The sequence below is a fragment of the Plectropomus leopardus genome, chromosome 18 (assembly GCF_026936395.1).
Source record: "Plectropomus leopardus strain MGB_pleo_1.0 chromosome 18, ASM2693639v1, whole genome shotgun sequence".
Taxonomy (NCBI): Eukaryota; Metazoa; Chordata; class Actinopteri; order Perciformes; family Serranidae; genus Plectropomus; species Plectropomus leopardus.
In genome coordinates, this window is record NC_142193.1 from 29,918,825 (window position 1) to 29,937,957 (window position 19,133).

At 38.7% G+C, this 19,133-nt stretch overlaps 1 protein-coding gene across 1 annotated transcript in view; it reads right to left on the bottom strand.

Moving 5' to 3' along the window:
- The window catches only part of LOC121940368 (phosphoinositide 3-kinase regulatory subunit 5-like), a 111,586-nt gene extending 94,495 nt beyond the window's left edge, over positions 1 to 17,091 (bottom strand). The window contains exons 1-3 of the mRNA XM_088069173.1: positions 17,001 to 17,091; positions 15,203 to 15,265; positions 565 to 681 (exon numbers count right to left, since the gene is read on the bottom strand). The gene's annotated coding sequence lies outside the window, so the exon portion shown is untranslated. The remainder of the gene's footprint in view (positions 1 to 564; positions 682 to 15,202; positions 15,266 to 17,000) is intronic.
- Between the last annotated feature and the right edge of the window lie 2,042 nt (positions 17,092 to 19,133).

Genomic DNA, 19,133 nt, shown 5'->3' on the forward strand with positions numbered 1-19,133 from the left:
AAGATATGGCCCAAAAATCAATAAAAAATTATAAGAAAATTTCCTAGATATAACAAGATATGGCCCAAAAAGTTCCAAGAAAATTACCTGAAAATAAGCAAAAAAAAAAAAAAAAACCCCCAACAAACAATACCACAACCCAAAAAAGTGCAGACATCTCTATGGCTGATATCTCCAACAACTCACACTACAGCTATCTAGACAGATACATACCACCAATGGTAGGAGGAAAAATGACTTTGAGTCTGAAATTTGATTTTGGGGAGAGCTGTCCTTTTAGGACTGCAGAGTGTGTATCAGGGTTGCCTGAAAGAAAGAAACTTTCGCTGGACAATCTGTCACACTATCTTGATTTTTAAACATTATTATTTATCCTTTACTGACTCTATAACCATCTGACAGCATCAGCTCTGGTGGAGTTATTGAGTGTTTCTAATTTTGTTTGAGATAAACCAGGTGGCCATTAACACGTATTTCTCCTAAGTCTGTGCTTCATCCCCATATCAATGTATTGGATTTGTGTCTGATGTTACATCAGATTGGACAGATGGGTTAATGACTCACCCTGTCTGTGTCTGATGTGAGGAAGAGATGAGGTCAAAACAATGTCCAGACGTTGACATCCACAGGAACAATCCTTGTGATGGAGCAGAGGTGGGGGGGGGATTACCGGTGCGACAGCTGAAACACATTGAAAGATGGTAATCATTAACCACTTCGAATAAGACGTCAGATCGGAGAGGTCAAGACTGCATCAATAACACGGCGAACCGCAGGCAGCGGGGTCTGTACGTGACTTTTACTGGGGCGGGCAGATCATATGGAATAGATAGATGTGAGCCCCGAATCCCTTTTATTAGACCGTTTCACCTTGCGTGCTGCATCAGCGAGAGGGAGAGTGGAAACAGTCTCGGCGTAGACTCAACAAACTAAAGGTGTGTGTGTAACAGAGAGCATTCCTGACTGCATTTAACCAAATGAACATGGTATGTGTATCTGTATACATCGATTTCTGCGTCCAGCGTGCGTGTGAAGCCTGACTGCGCTCCCCGCTCCTCTCTCCAGGGGAGGTGTTGTGAAAAACTCGACGGACGTCTCTCTTCCCAGCATCTGGCTCTCAGAAGTGTCTGCGAACACATGGGCCCATTAGTTCCACCTCCGGGTGGACTCCCGCCCGCTCCGCACTGATGTGATCTCACAGGGGCCCGGGCCAGCCTTCCCTGGGGACCCATAACCACCCAGGCACCAGAACAAATAGCTCAGCGCTTACGCACACGTCTTTATGGCAGGTGATTCCTTGCCCTGTTTCCAGAGCATGCAGGAACTTCAAAGTATGGCACTCGGAGCGTTGTTCTCACCCTTGGCTTCCTCATCTCAAACCTGCCACGTAGTTGGATTCCTCGTAGTCGGAGTGAGGCAACCGCAGGGTGAGGTCACCGAGGTGGGTGTCGAGGTGAGCTTTGATGTTGGAGGAAGGAATTGAGCAATGAAAGTGTGTTCATATACTGTAGGGAATAAAGAAAGTTACTGCGCTACTGTCCTGCACGTTACGCTTGGGTGGTATCAAGTTGTACCACCGGGGTATTTAGAAATCCCAAAGGTATAGTTCTCAATCCCGTCAAAAATACAGACACCCAGGGTGACCTCTAGCTCACCTGGTTGAGCGTGTGCCCCATACAGGCAATTCTTTGCACCTCTGCACTTGTATTATTTGTTTTGTAGTGACGAGGGGAAAAAACACATCACCCTATAAACCCTTTAAATTTCATCTGGTAACACTTTATAATACAGCCCACAACTTATGGTGTAATTACGGTACTTTAGAGGAAAGGTGTTTAAAGTTATCCCCTAAGTGTTTTTTAAGTACTGGGTACCTACAGGGTACTTTAGAAGAAAGATGTCTGAAGTTATCCTCTAAGTATTTTGAAAGGACTGGGTACCTACAGGGTATTTTGGAGGGTTATTTTAGAGGAAAAAACGTTTGAAGTTATCTTCTAAGTATTTTGCAATTACTGGGTACTTACGGGGCGGGGTATTTTAGGGGAAAACAAAAGAAGCAATCCTCTAAGTATTTTTCAAGCACTGGGTACCTGTGGGGTAATTAGCAGGATCCCATTTTTTGTCGATTTGGATCTATAAACCTGTACGGTACCCCGTAGGTACTCAATACTTACAAATACTTACTTAATTACAAAATACTTAGAGGGTAACTTCAAACATCTTTCCTCTAAAGTACGTTGTAAGTTGTGAGCTGTACTATAAAGCGCTACCTTTTTATCTTACTACAGTCCGATGCAAAGCTTTTCGAAATGTTGGGAAATTCGAAGTTTGACAGGCCTGTTGTGCCTAGTTACGGTTGCTAAGGGTTCATCTGGATTATCAGTGGTCGGAGTTGGCATTTAGCAAACAGTCAATTGTCTCATAAAGCTTCAAAAAGTTTTGTTAGTTCAGACTATATTTTCCCTTCCTGTCCATCATATGTGATTCAGTTTGACTTTGGCTCCCAGCAAAGACCGTGGACCCACAGCCCGTCATGTTGACTGCCCGTTCAAGTGCTGAAAGATGGGCCGGTAGGAGGCAGAGAGGAGGAAATTGATGGCAGAGGGAGAGATGCGTGAGGAGTGGAGGTTATCCACCAGCTGAGGAAACACGGCGGCTGGCATGCCCGAGCTTTTTGTGGTGAAAACCAGCTCTGGGGCCAATGAAAATGTTTGTGTAGAAACGTTTAAAATGTCCACACAGGAAATAAGAAGACTACTCTTCACTGACAGGAAACATACATCCTCTTACACACACATTACACAGAGACAGCAAAGGACAAATTCTTCCTGACACCGTGGGCAGGACTTGTAAATGTGCCGTACTTCCACCAGAGGAATTTAATGTCACAATGGCACAGATGGCTGTTGAAAGCTTTACACATTCCAGCGCACTGATTGAAGAACCAGATACGATCATCATTGAAGTATTTTCTTTTCATCCTGGTATGAATTTTGAGTCATACTGTGCATCACCGCAGCCCTTAGGTGTCATTTCACACCAGAGCCTAATGAAACTTGATATATGATCAACTGCAATGGACTTTAATCAGGTTTATTTGGGGGTCAAACTGCTTTGAAGAAAATGTAAATGTGTAATCTGTGTGTAAGATGTTCAGCAGGTGTAAGTTTACCATGTTCATTATGTAAGCATGGCAGCACCAAAGTAAAATTCAAAAGCAGCAGCCTGCAGCAAAAAGTCAAAACAAATCCAATTTTTTAAAGAAAAGCAATCCAACATCACACTGCGGAGGCCAATTACATAACCAGGCATCAGACCGGATAGATGCCTGCAGTCCACAGGAACAGGTGATACGGCCTCTTTCTATTATTTACTATAACAGTGAATAATAAAATAATTGCTTGTGTGTGCACGTGTGTCTTTTTTGGTAGTTAAGATAATATAGTAATGAAAATCTGTAGAAATTCTATAGAGTTTTTAAGCTGTTATAAACAAGTGCACCAAATGCTCTGTTGCTGAGATGGGGAGATTTTCTTTTTATAGCTTTTCATACCCTCCACTTCCCAACACAACCTCATAAAATAAATAAATAAATAAATAAATAAATAAATAAATAGGCGATTATATGTTCTTTATTTTTTGGGCAGTTTTTAAAGAAAAAAAGGCAATTTTTTTTCTCTTTGAAAATTACTACAAAAATACACAAATCTATTTATTACAGTCAACTGTAAAGTGTAAAAATGGAAATTATTTTCAAATATCTAACAATCCTTGAACACACCATTTGTTATTGTTATAACAGATTTGTGAAACAAAATTCCTTCGCTTTTCCAAACCTTTTACGGAATATTTAGGTTACAAAACCGTTTTCAGGCTTTTTACTTGCTATATGAAAATTCCATGACTTTTCCAGGTTTTTCATGACAGTAGGAGCCCTATTTAGTGCATCCAATGCCTGTTTCTAAGCAGTTGTTGCTCTCTTTATTCAGGAAGTGGATGTTACACAGAGTCTTGACATCATATTCTCGGAATAATGTTCGTATATTTAAGTAATGTGCAGACTTTGTTTATCCCATGCGAATGTGCCATGCTAAACATAGAAGTCGGGGCGTAATTATTAAATCACACGAGGTCCCCTGGTAATACTCGTCCCGTGCGAACAGGGCTTAATACGCCACTTCACTCCAAGTCTCTGCTCTCAGTTCAATCTGCTATTAGCTGCCATCTTTGCCAGTGAAGAGAAAAGCACGTCATTTTATCTGCCAGGCTAATAAACATGTCAGATCCAAATTTCCTGAAGCATGAATGGCAACAGAGAGGAGGCATTACTGCTAATGGAATTACACAGACATGTCACAGAAAGGCATGAAGTTTGTACATACCCTCTTTTTTTCTTCTTTTAAAGCCTTGTAAGGCCTCGACTGGACACCAAACAAGGGAAAATGTGTCTCAGGGTAGAAACCACAAGAGATTCAGGTCTGTTGAACCTTCACATATAATGGAGGTGAAACAAACAGAAACTGTGGACCTGGAGATGACATCACCAGCCAAAGCTCTGTTGCCAGACGCTCAATGTGGGGAATATCTTTTTTCCAACACTTGGCAAGGAAAACATGTACACTCCAATCCCCTTTTATTGCTATTTACCTCTTTGCCAAGCTTTGTTGAAAGCACATAGTTTCACAAGATGAATGTGAAACTGAAAAAAAGAGCCTGCAGCACAGCTTCTACCATCACCCTCCCTCAGGTTTCAGCTCTGCACATTATCTGTGTGCTTCAAGCTGTCCTGAGGTCTTTTCGTGTTGATTCTTCCCACCTATAAACAGGGTTCCCACACATTTTAATGGACAAAATATCAAAACTTTTCGTTGGCTTTTCAAGGATCCAATATTTACTTTTTTCCTTGTCCCACTCGCCCAGCATTTTTCAAACATATATATGATTCAAACGCTGCTCAAACATATGCTCAGCATCCCCAATGATGTATTCAAGGACCATTGGGAAATTGAAAATCCAATAATAATTTGTAGTTTTTCAAGTTTCTGTTTATAATAAGCAGTGTAATTTTGGTGATTTTTTATTTATAAATAAAGAAAAAATAGAGAATATGTATTTATAAATAGAGAAAAAAAGCAATTTTAAAAAAAATACCTTCCAAACTCCAAACTCGTGGTTTTCCAAAAAAAAAGTCACCAACAATTTTTACATTTTCTTTACAAATGCCCCAAAGGGGGAAAAAGTGTAAATTTCGTTAACCTTTCTGCAAAAATTGTAAAAAAAAAAAAAAAAATTGCAAAAAAAAAAAAAAATCCCCAAAAATGTTAATGAAAAAAAATTGCAAAAAATTGCAAAAAAAAAAAAAAAAAAGAAATCTTGCCTTCCAAAAGACAGAAAGAGAACAAGCCTGTCAAAATCGCGGGCCCTTGGATTTGGAAGGTTGGGGTTTTTTATTAGCGGAAAAATAAATACAAAACACAGCAATTTTTTGTACGCCTCACCCCTAAAGCCAAAAGTGCTTAAAAAATTATTTGATGTTCCCAGTGGGCATACATGAAGGGAGAGATGAAATGGGGGGGAGAAAATGAATAAACAAAAACAAAAATAAAATGCTGTCTCACATCAATACAAATTAAAAACACGGTATGTCATCAGCTACAGAGAAGGTTTAGCATTATGTTTCACTGATATAATTTAACTTGTTGCACCCAACAAGTTTGTTGTCAATGATTTTACTAGTTTCATTACTTTTCCAGGCCTGGAAAATGTGATAGTGAAATTCCATGACAATGGGAACCCTGCATAAAGGATTCCAGCAGGAGTGTGCACTCTGCTTTTAGCCTTGTATCTCATTAAAAAGGTGCAGCAGCACCGTAATGGGAGGCTCAGGCGGTCTGACCCACAACAGAACAGCACTCAGCCACCCCACACTTTTTCTAAATATGTACACAAGTGCACAGGAGAGCGCCTGCGAGCCCAGAGGAGACCGCGCTGGCGCTCGCTGCTACACCCGTGAATCATAAATCCACCGTCGGACAGGCAGGTCGAGCCGGAACGTTTAGACACCGCGGGCCGGGTGATTTATGGATCGATGTAACCTCTGGAGTTTAAAGATAACAAGAGCAACCCTCGCCTGGGATGGAATACCTCTGCACTGAGCTGATACTGTAAAACCACTTTAAAGACATTTCATCCACTCGACAGGAAAGCGTGAGTTAGAAAAATTGTGTGAGTTATGTGATAGAGAGGGTTATATATTATAAAAGACCCCAGGCCCTTATAGTTTAAATAAAATGGAGCCGGTGTAATGCAGGAAGCTTAGACCCTCTTTTAGCAGCCGAAAACAGACAGAGTTTAATGAGAAGTCGTTAATGGAAATATTATTGGAGCATACTGTTAACAGCCTCTCTCAGGCCAAAGCCATTTCCCTCTGACTTCTTTGTACATGCTGTTTAGATCGAACATCACTCACTCAGTACAAGAGCCCCCCCTCCAGTGACCTCTGCCAGCTCCCAGCAGCTCTCTGCTACACAAACCAGCACCTGCAGGACGGAGGAGAGAGCCAGTAACTCACACTGTGGCAGATCCCAGCGTTTCTGGGTGAAGGCCTTCCTTCACATCCATGATTTACTCTGATGACAGAACCCACCTCTTCCTCACTGGGACTCGCGTTTAATGGAGTGCAAAGTTCTCTTTAATATTTCGACAGGTGTTAGGGACGAGGATACTGAAGCAAAGGGGTCTTCTCCTAATAAAAAGTAACATTTTCCAAAAAAAGCCCATCTCCAGCCAGTGGTACCTTTTAACCGTTAACGTTCTTTCTGAAACAGAGAATGGTGTTTAACAGTCAGACATAGTCCACATTACCATAGCAACGAGACTGCAGCTACAGTAGTTTGGAAAACTGCAATACGACATTTAATGTGATGAATTAACTTTTTAATCAGACAACAAATGAGTAAACAACAACTCTCTCTCACTCCCTCTCTTCTTTGCCATCTCCCCCTGCTGTAGCTGTCAGTTCAGCCCGTTCTTATTCAGAAGTTGTAAAAAAGTGCCGTTTTTGCAGTGTTTTCTGCACAAGACATCAAAAGCCTCCTCTCGTGTCTGCATGACACTACTGGACATTACTGTTAATATATGCCGTGGCAGCATGATTTGTAGACGAGTGGTGTCCGAATGGGACGTGTGTGTCCGCATGATACACTCTGGACAGTGGTTGACACGCTATCGGTATCAATGTAATAAACAAGCACCAAGGTCCATATAGGACAGGCTGGAGGGGCGGGGCTTTTGTGAGGGAGTCCAGTGTTCGCTTTCCGTCTGAATGTGATGTTTTTTTTTTACACCTTACCATGTGCCTCTTTTGCCTAAACCTGACCATCCATGCCAGCATGTGCTTTTGCTGCCTAAACACAAGAACATGCAGCGTAATCCCACCATGTACTTGATGTAGAAATCAAGGTAGACACAGAGGTCCACTGAAAACTGAAAATATAGGATGATTTGGGATAAGAATGTATTGGTCAGTTGTGTAGTGATGAGGCGCTGTTTGGCTGCTGCGTTAAGAATAAATGTGTTGCTAAAGTCCGCTGCTTTTAAATGGAGTTACAGGACGTTTTAGGTGGGCACCGTCTACCAGCATCAGTCACTCTTGCCTTGTACCCAGCACCGTGCTTGTGCTGGTGGACCTCAGAAACATTTCTATCCATCCTGTGGTGCCCTGAGGCCGAGAGACAGAAAAGAAGAGAGCAAGATTTCTGCCGGTGTGATCTTGAGTAATCCATTGGGTTGATTTAAGCTGATCACCTCACATCAGCTGCAAATGCCATTATTAGAATAAACAACACACTAAACAACAGTGGAGGAAACAAAAAAGTAAAATGAAGACCCTTGGTTAGCTAATGCAGTAAGTTAGGTCAGGTTAAGCTCAGCCAACTAACTATGTTTGCAAAGTAAGTTGAGAAACAAAGATATAACTCTGGCATAAATTTTGCAAGTATAGTAAAATACGAGACAAATTGACTGGCTAGATTACAGCAATGTTTATGATGTTTACAACAGTAACATTACACCAAGTGAAAGCTTGGAGAGTGACATATGACTTGCAGACTCCACTGAGGTCATATGTTATCATCCCATTTTAGCAACCACCTACTATAGTTTAACTTTAAGCAGAAAGAAGGTATGAAATATGGACAACAAAAAGGTTAAAAGAGCTCAACTTTTTGAAGATGGTGCAAAACCAAAGGCAAACTCTACAGCCTAATTTACAGTGTCTGCAGGTTTGTTCTAAGAATTTGTGCTCAGCTGTTTATCATATAATTTAGAGCCTTACTCTGAGTTTTATTCTTGCACAAGTCTGTTTTTCTTGCAGAAAAAAGTATACTAAGAAAACACAATCATATCTGTTAGTTATACGGTGTGTGGCGAGGATATAACCTCCTCTCGCACTCCTCTCATCACTCCACAGGACAACACAATTTGTCTTCATTTGCCACCAAAAATCATGCACTCTTTGATACCAAAGACCGCAAGTTCAACTGAATAATGAGGGAATGCAGACAGATTGCTGTTATTCTGCTAACACTCATTTCTGCGGCTCACACAAGAAGCGCTCTCTGTGGTAGGTGCTGTTATGTTTAAAGGCACTGAGGAACAATCTAGCACTGTTTCCCCGGCCACATACAGCTGTCATCATCCCCATTCACAAGGCCTAGATGAGCAGGAAAACACTAATCATGTCATCACTGTTCTGCATAGGAGCAAGAGCCCTATTTAGCGAGATAGCAGCTTGTAATTACGCTGTCCTCCGGGGCTGTGGCATTGTGGTGGGCCCGGCTAACGCCAAGAAAAGCAACGGAGGAGCTGATTAACTTGGACTTACGTCTTGCATTCTTTTGCAGTGCCTTGCTGCACCTAGCTGCTGCGTCCCAAACGATCGCCTCTAATGATGCTCATTAATGACAAGTTTATGTTCTCAAAATACCTCAAAGATCTCCGCGCACACACGGCATAAACACACTAATGGAAACATGGTGCCACACATAAATTTTTATGTCTGCAGTTTGCTTGTACTACGTATCCTAATACACAAACAAAGACCCAGGCACACATATTGTAGCACTTGAGAACAGGCTGAGGAGATTTTTCTCAGTCATTGCTGGATGATTGACATTAAAATATATCAACAAAAGTGAGGCTTTTTCCATACTAGAGGCTGTACTAAATGCTAAATTCTAATGTAAGCATGCTGAAGTGCCAAGTGGCAACCTTGGGGACTAAAGTGCCAAAAACTGCAATTCCTGTAATGTCCACTTGTGGCTGGCTCCAAGAGGGAGTTTATTCCCATGGATCCCCATTTTAAAATGTCAACCTTTACAGCAGAAATAAACATGTTTATAGCCCAATACAAAAAAAAGTTTTGGTCTCTATAGCTAATTTCCACATTCATGACAACTGTATGAGAGCTGAATTTTTTTTTTTTTTATAAAACTCATCTGAGTGACAGGTGGGTTTCATTACTTTGTTGTTGTTGCGTTTCCCATATTGTATTACATTATACATTTACATATATATTCATATAGGCATAGCTGCCACTGTGGCTATTTGAGTTTGTTTTTGGTTCAGAAATGTTAACTGTAACATTTTGGCCGGCTAAAAAAGTCTTGTTCTGTGTATGGTTGTATTAAAAAACCCTCTAAGGATATTCGGTTTTTATGTTAAACATATTTTGTTGAATTGGTTTTAAGCCTGTTTATAGCTAGTGTTCTTACTAGTGTGCATTAGTGTTATCACAATTAACCAAAGCTTTAAATGCACAGCACGAACAAAGCTAGAAGCTAGTGTTAAGGTTTTCTTCACCTCTCATCCAAATATGGTCATCCATGGCTCCAAAAACCCAAGATGGTGACCATAAAAATGCCTCAAAGCTTCAAGACGTGAGTCCAAAACAAATGGGTGACGTCGAGGTGCCGACGTCATTCTGTGGCCTCTCTCTGAATTTGGAGGTTTTTGTGGGTTCGTTAAAGCAGCACAAGGTTTTTTCCCCTCAGCAGCAGTTTTTATCTCATGGGTAGATAATTGATCTGTCAAACCGTTTAGAGATGATCAGATCGATATATAAAAGGAGCAGTTGCTGCGAGTGAATGCAAACTCTTAGACCAAGCAGAATATACGGTTAAGTCACTCTCTAGGCAACCGACATTCTGCTGCTCCATCTGTGCCCAGAGTACGCTCTACACTCCGAGAGTGTCTTGCGATGCAACCAAATGGAATATATATTTCAACAGCACTCTCAGTAAATGGTCCAGCACCAAAAAGAGGCAGATTTTTTAATCATGGCAGGCGGCTGCAAATGAATAAATGTGTGGTAAACCCTGATAACAATCTGAGCCTGTCAGTGCACTTTTGGTGTACTTAAATTAACAGGGTGCACCTGCCCCAAGTGTTTACATTGCAGCCCGTTTTGCTGCTGCTGGCTGCAGCACTCTCTCATTACTGGACCAATTTCAAAAATTGTTGTTCCCATTAATCACTGAGACATAAAAGCATGGGAAAATAGAGGTCCAGGCTGAAAAAAAATCAGTTTCCCTTTATGTATAACACCGGTGTAAAGCAGCAGACCTCCATGCATTAATCGTCAAAACCTTATGTATTTCTCTGTTGTGGAGGTGACAGGGTTCAGCACAGAGCTCCTGAAGACAGACCTGCATCCCCATTTTCCCCTGAGATATTTTGGGCCGCCCCACAGAGGTTAAAACATACTGCCAGTCTTACATTTGGAAATGCACATACCAGACAATAACCCAGCTATCACTAGGGCCACCTAGGCTTATTGTTTTTGGAAGGACATGCAGACAATTTATTGCCTGGTTTGGTCTCAGTCCTCAACAGAACTCGCTCTGCCGCTGCTGTAACTCAGTCTCAACCAGCTTTAGACTTGGTGAAATTTATTTGGACTCGCTTCAGGTGGACTTCCTCACTGCACAAGCATGCACAATCGAAAAAGGGTGACATGTAAAGGAGCCACCACCCGAGGATATCCCGGTACAAGCTGTTGGCATGGCACTCCTGGCCACCAGTATACTGGCTCTCTTTTGTAATTTGTGTACATTTTAGCAACTTATTGTATGTAGTCATAACTTAAAAACACATCTGAAGTTTTGACAAATAGAATATTTAGAGAGTAGGAGTATGAAGTATGTAATAATAACAAATCCTCTCTGAGAACACACCGTAGGCGTAATCACAGTTATGGATCACAATGTTTTACATGCGTGGATTTTACTGCATAAACATCTCTGTGTTTCGTCAGTGATGGCAGAGCTCGGCCAATGAGGTGAAATGAGGAAAATCTTATTTTGTGCTTTTGCAAAAACATAGCCATGCGCTGCTACTACATCATGTGAAATTCTTTGTAAACAGACGTGATACGAGTGCATACCAGAGTCTCTAACACATACAGTATCTGCTTTATGTCCGGCCACAATAATATTAAACACCTTTATTCAAAAGGGAAAATCCAGAGAATACAGACTGAAAACAGATTTTAAGAAGTCTGCAGTCTCGCAACACATCTTTTGGCGATTTAATAAAATACACATTTAGGCATTACACATTTAGGCATTACACATACATGTAAAATATTCTCATTTATGTAGGCTATTGGTTAAAAAAAATATTTATTATTGCTAATTACTGTAGACTTATAAGTATTGGAGAGTTGTAACAATAAATGCATTTGTACTGAACCATTTGGTACGAGGCTTTTAGTTCGGTGCGCATTACAAACCGAATGATACCTTGAACTAATCCTATTAAATTTGATTAATAAATACACTGACGAATTTCTGTTTAAAACAATGTTCTACAGGGTTTCCCACAAATGTATTATTTTTTTATGATTGAAACATCTGGTGCCAGAAATGGAGTTTACATTTTGGGAGCTGCAATGTTCATTAGAAACGCTATTGGAATATATAGGAATATATATACCATTCCTCTGGGCACAGATGGAGCAGTAGAACCTCAAGCACAGAGAAAGTGAAACTTAAATGTTTCTGCAGCAGCTGCTCCTCTAATCCATCAATCTAATCTCATCAACTCTGACCAGACTGACAGATTAATTATCCACCCTGTAACTCAAACTCCTCAAATTGCTGCTGAGGTAAGAAAACCTCTGCAAACCTGCAAAAACATGCAAAATTAGAGGGGGCACAGAATCATAAAAAAGGGACACAGACACACAGGATGAGAAAAAAAAGGAAGTTTGCTGAAATTTAAAATATTTAAAAATTGAAGCAACAAGTAAATTCATCTGGCATTTCAGAAACAGAATTGTTTCATTCATTTGTATTTGATCGTAACTATTTTAATATTTTATAAGAGGCTTTTTTTTATGCTGCTGAGAAGACACTCCAAAAGATGGGTCATTTAAATAACCTCCAACATGGCTTGGAGTCAAAAGAGATCCTATGCTAAGACAGTGGTGCCCATCTGGTAGGTCGTGAGGAAAAAGTGGGTCATGGGTCTATTGTGAAAGGGCTGCAAATGACACGACAATGTGTCAAGATTGTAAAAAAAACCCTTTATTTTAAGCACAAATATACAGATTTTGTTTGGGGCCTAATTTATCACACCAACCTGTTTTATTTTTCAGTAGAGCAACTATTTCATTGCCCTGTTCTTAGTCTTATATGGCCTATTGACATACGGTACTTTTGCAGAGTCACTGGTCTTGAAGCGAAAATATACACTTTTTTGTTTGCAGTGCTATTTATTTACTCATTTTTAAGTAATTGCACTCCATTCTTACATTATGTTTTATTTCATGATGCTTTAAGCCCACATGTTGTTTACATTTTGTGAAATGTTATTGAATATGTGGTAATTTATCTAACATGTGGAACTTCAGCTAAGGACTAAGGAGAAGTCTGGCTGGACCAGTTGGGATCCATTGCTTTAAGATGTTAGTTTTAACAAAACTGTTGAAAATCAAGGAAATTTATCCAGAATTTATTCTTTCTTGCTGATTAAAAACGTACCAAACCAAGACGCCACCGTGTTGTATTGAACCAAATCATGAATTTTGTGAAGTGTTGTATTGTACAGTTTTTGCACATTATTTTAGTCTTTTATCTGCTGCGACACTGTAACAGTGAAATTTTAAGTAAGTACACATCTGTCTGTCTGCAATGGCACAGAAGAAAACTTCTACAAACCACCTGCTTTTGCACATCCTTGTGTACACAAGTTTGTTAAAAATATATATATATTTTCCTGTATGAAAACCTATGATAGCTGTTGAACTGCATTCATCAAATTGTTTTACCCTGGAGTATCTATGTAATCCTTCACCTAGGATCCAGCAGCGGAGCGATGGTGTGAAGATTAGAAGCTTATCCAATTAGCCCTGTGCTAAAACCGGCTCAGCCAATCAGGCTCATCTAAAGGCCACGACCACACTGAAGTGCTGCCGCCCAGGCCGCCACAGATCAGTCGAGCCACACAGAAAAGTGAGAGGCCTAAACACCACAATAATGGGTCGTTCTGTTTGTTTTACAGCTAATATTCAATTAACACATCTCAAATTGGTTTTGAACTCAGGTATTAGAGAGAGGAAAGCTTAGGTAAATCAAGCATGAATATTATTATTACTGCTGGGAGAGACCCCACATTGTGTCTTTTAGGTCATTGTCCTCAATAAAACCTTGAAAAACGATAAATCCAATAAGTGCAGGTTAGGAGTTTTTGATTAAAGTTCTGTGTTGTCTACTTAAATATTGTTTGATTGACAAAGAATTCCAGGTTTAATAAAAGTCAGCTTCCCAAAAAACACACTAAACTTATTGGTCCTTTCACTCAAATATGATAATAAAGATGGATGAGACTTGGTGGTCAATAAAACATCCTGCAATTCAAGACAAACCACTGTGTTGGAGCGACTCTAGCAGCCCAAATTACAACAATTTGCCTGATGTCATTCATAATTAGAGGATCGGCTGTGCCAAAGCCTACGACATGATGGTTCTGGGCCACCTCTGTGGTTTCCTCTCATGGATCCTCTGAACTCCCAGTAACATTTCCAAAGAGGAGTTTCCATGTGCAGAAACCATTCTCTGCTAAATACTGCCCTCTGCAGAGGAGAAGTGGCTCTTTGGGTGCAAACAATAAACTTTTGAATTGATGTGCATGAAGGGAGACAGTGTTTTTTGGTCATGCTTCCTACTCAAAGATTAATGTTACACACAAGGAGCTTTAAAGGCATTTTGAATTGCACTTTTGTGCCTTTCATGTTTGGCATAATTCACCCAGCTCAGATGCCACCCTGGAGGTCGGCTGCAGAGTGTAACTGAAGACCCTTTCAGCCAAGGTGCCACAGGTCATTTATGTCTAAGGGAGAATTATGACTATTTTTTCCACATTTGTCATCATGAGGGCAAAGCTCGGGCAACATAATGTGTCTCCATCCGCACAGCTGGGTGGTCCGCCAACGCTGAATGTGACCCTAATAAAGACCTTTGTGCCGGGCGGCTCTGAACGGCGCCTGCTCTAGCATGAACCTCACTTTTGTTGAAGTGTCAAGGGGCACTGATTCACCACACATTATGCAAAACACAAAGCATTAAATAGAGGGCCTGTTGAAATGTATCGCAAAGATGTCGGCTGACTATTATAGTAATGAAATGTCACTGTGATCTTTTTTTTCCTGGAATAAAGATGGACATTTTATTTGGCTTTTGTGCCGTCAGTCTAAATTTATATAAAATAAATGATAACACTAACAATTAAAGGGTACGTTTTACTTTCTCTCTAACTTTTCTTTTCAACCTGGAACCTATATTCCCATTTTTAAGTGTCTGAGGAATTAGAACAACAATTGTTGAAACTGGTCGATTAGCATCTGCTCAAAGTGTTCGTTTTTACTACCAACAGACCAACCAACCAGACTCCATTTATATTAAGAGTAATTTTATCATTGTAAAATACACTTCATTGAAAGCTGACATATGCCAAATAAAACTCATAAAAGCTGTTTGGTTTAGCTGTTCTAACTATTACCAACTCTAATGTGGTATAACGAAGCCCTTCATTCTCCCAGTAAGATGTGAAAATATGCTGGCACTATACATACTAAAATTACTGTTTATTTAAATGGAGTCTGGTGTTTGTTGTGGCCATTTTCGGGACAATGTCAACTCACCGTCATATTGTCAGTTATTATATGAAGTCCTCTCGGCCTGTTTAAAGTGTAGTGGAATCTACCCTGCAAATAAGAAAATATGAAATAAATCATACAAATTGCTTTTATTTATTTTTGCACATGAATGTATACATTTATATCAATGTGCATTTTAAATGTCCATGTCGTACAAGCACATGCATATTCAAAATACTGTATTTTTTAAAGTCTTCACTGAATTACAAAATTTCGTATTATATAGTGCAAAAACTCTACATACATGGTATATTGTTATAATCACCCATTTTATTCACTGTTTGTACTGCACCAGGTAGCAAGAGGCTGAAGTATACAGATCTTGTGTTTAAGTAAAAGAAATAATACCAAAAAATACTCCTTTACATGAAAAAACTTACGCAATCATTTTTTTAAAGTAAAAGTATAAAAGTATTTGCATAAAATATACATGCAGTGCCAAATATAGAAGTAGTCTCATTAATATGCATAAGTTATAAATATATCAGGGTTGGAAATTTAATTTTTCTCTACTGGTGTTTTCCAAAATCTACCTCTCATAGGATTACCATTGTTTTAGCCACTTGCATATTTTATCAACATTTGGCTGGTGGCTTGTGTTAATTTCCAATCCAGACATATATATGTATACAATATTTACACACACACACGCGATTATAGTTTTTTTAATGTGGCTATAATGTGTTCATCACAATATTGTTGCATAAGTGGAGTTCATTAATTGGTTAATCTATATCAACACACCATTTATTACATTTTATGTTGATAGTCTAAATCTACAAAGTAAGCTTTGAAGTAAAACTTTGAAATAAATGTAGTGGAGTAAAAAGTAAAATACTTTCATCTGGATGTAGTAATGCAACGTAGCAGAAAATGTAATGTAGTGCAACTACATATCCCAGCATGCATTGAGGAGGAAAAGGAGGGGGGAGGGGGGCAGTTCGTCAAAGCTAAATACACAAACACATTTACAGACAACTTTTGGAGTCGCATTGTCATTGTAAGTATGAAATATAAATATATTTACTGCTGCATAATAAAATAGATCTCAGCCGCTTCACTGTGAAATAAAATCTAACCTTACTCTTCAATAAATACAATTTAGCATTTGTAAATGCGCCTGTCTTTTTATAAACAGCTGCCATTTTGACGTGTGATAGCAGCAAAAGCGCGTGTTTTGCTAATAAAAATGACATTAAAGTGTCTCAGACGGAGACTTTTGAATATTAGCGTTAAACTAAAAGTCGTCAACAGCGAGTCGGACATGTTTGAAGGATCCCGGTAAGACTGTCATCTCCTGTCCCTTTACAGTAAGCGTAAAAAATAACTACTAAACTATCACAGAACTCTACTTATTGAATATAATTCACCAAACGTAATACAAAAAGTACACGGTCAAACACAAAAGCATGCTAACGTCGAGTGTTTCGTTTTGCTACATTAGCCAACGTTTGGTTAGCAACCAGTTAGCATAACATCTTCGCTTTGTTGGGATGATTGTGTGGTTGATATTTGGCTCGTACAACTTAAAGTCAGTCGTTTTTAAATTTAATATACACCGTCAAAGTCTCCAAAGTGTCTGTATTGTTTTTAGTGTCCCGGTAAGTAAGAGCCATTTTGTGTATTAGCATCAAGCTAATACATGGCTAAGTGGAGCTAGCGTGTCATTTTTTGTTTATATTTTATACCACTTTTCCCGCCGCGACGTGTCAAAATGTCTTCGGTATGAAAAAAGGCCGGTTAAACTGAAAGAGCCAAGAAGTTTTAGACAAATATAACCTACCAATAACGTCCTCATTGTTTCCATGTATCACAGGTGTGCCAAATTAGGCTAATTAAAAAAACGCTAAAATCAGGCGCCGACGAGCGGAAGGAAGTGACGTCGTAATGAAAACCGTTGGAGGTGAAAGGTAAGACATTTATTTATTTGTTTATCTATTTTTTTATTCACTCATTTATGCAAAACGCATACACAACTCCAAGATATTTCATCTACTTACAAAAATGTGTTAAATTTGTATTTATTTTTATTATTATTTTTCTTTCTTCTTATCAATGCAAACAAACAAGGCAAACAGATATAACAGGAACTACAGAAGAATACGAACAGAAACAAACACAAAATATTTTTAGAAATAGATATATACAAATAAAATAAAAATATGACTGTCTCAAATACTCAAACACATTTAATTTCAATTTTTAATTGTCTTTGTCATCAGAAATGTTTAAATTCAGCTTCACAAATATAAGAATACGAACAGAAACAAACATAAAATATTTTAAAAAATAGATATATACAAATAAAATAAGAATATGGCTGTCTCAAATACTCAAACACATTTAATTTAAATTTTTAATTTTCTTTGTCATCAGAAATGTTTAAATTCAACTTCACAAATATAAGGACTTTTAAATAGTCTTAGATTTGAATTTGTGAGGTCTTAATTGCTGCAAACTTTTTATCTCATTAAATTTATCCCTCTTTTAATTTCTTTTTGTCAATGAGTTAAGCTCTTTTCTGTGAAAGTCCACATTTCTGATGTTATTAGTTTTTAAACCTACTGCTAAAACAAATACTGTTTATTTTATACTTGCACTTACCTGTTGGCAAAACAAAGATTAACCTAACTCACTCTAATTATCAAATTTGAATATACCTCTGCAGGGGAGCACACATATACCACCTATTTTTATACTTTAGGTGCAATGCTTTAATATCAAACATATAAAAAAGATGTCCAAAAATCTGTCATAAATCAGGTTTGGAATTGAATTTTTGGACTGTTGGTTAGATAAAATAAATACAATTTGATAAAAAAATGAATTCCACTTTGACTTTATCAAAGCCCCTATGGCACTGATTAATATTTTCAAGTTTTCTGGAGGAGAGTTTTCTTGGTCCTGGCTGCACTCTTGGATCTCCCTCCTTTCTTGCTTGCAGATTAGCTCATGTTCAGCCAAGTTGGATGGGGAGCATCATCATAGCAGCTATCATCATCATCCAATAAATATTTAATGGAATTTAAAACAGGCTCTGGCTGAGCCGCTCAGTGACTCCTTCAGTTTTGTCCTGAAGCCACTGCAGCGTTGACTTAACTGTTTTGTTGAAAAGGTCAGTGGCCCGTTTGAAAACTCATTTTAGGATCTTGAAAGAGGTCCTCTGAGAAACATTACCATAAAGGCAACATAACAAGATTGTTGCATCAGAGAAAAAAAAGTCAATAATTCACACACTGACTGTGCCTTTGACACAGTTTTTAAGAGTAAATACTGAATTATAAAATGCCGTTCCCAACCTTTTTTTATCATTGAGTAAGCTCAAGCCCCCTGACAAATATATGGCTTTTACGTGTTATTTTCAGAATACCATAACCATATAGAATATCTGAAAAACTGTACGATTAAACCGAAAAATGAAAGCAATAACTGCAGGAAGTTTGTGTAAAACAAGCAATTTCGAGAAATTTTAAGCATATAATGTCCTGTGAATATTGTTTCGATTCCATGTCTGTATTGTGTTTTTTTCTTTTTTTTTTTGTATGTTTGTTTAACAATCATACAATTGTGTTAAACATCCTTGGGTATCCTTAAAGCTGCAATATAAAGTTATTATTATTATTATTATTATTATTATTATTATTATTATTATTATTATTATACAAACACTGTTGTCTTCTTTTTTTCCATCAAATTCAGTTTTTTCTTTACACTGACACTTGGCAATAATTCAAGCGAAAAAAGGTGCGTCTTTAATTTTGATTTAAACTTGTCAGTTGTGGGATGGGGGGTTATTCATGAGCCTGAGAGCAGCAGTAGAAAAAGGTTGGCCACCTTTTGGTTTTTAGGTACGAGTCAGAGACTGTGAGGAGTTGTGGCGTGTTCTTTGTAACAGATGCGTGTACTGTGACAGTCC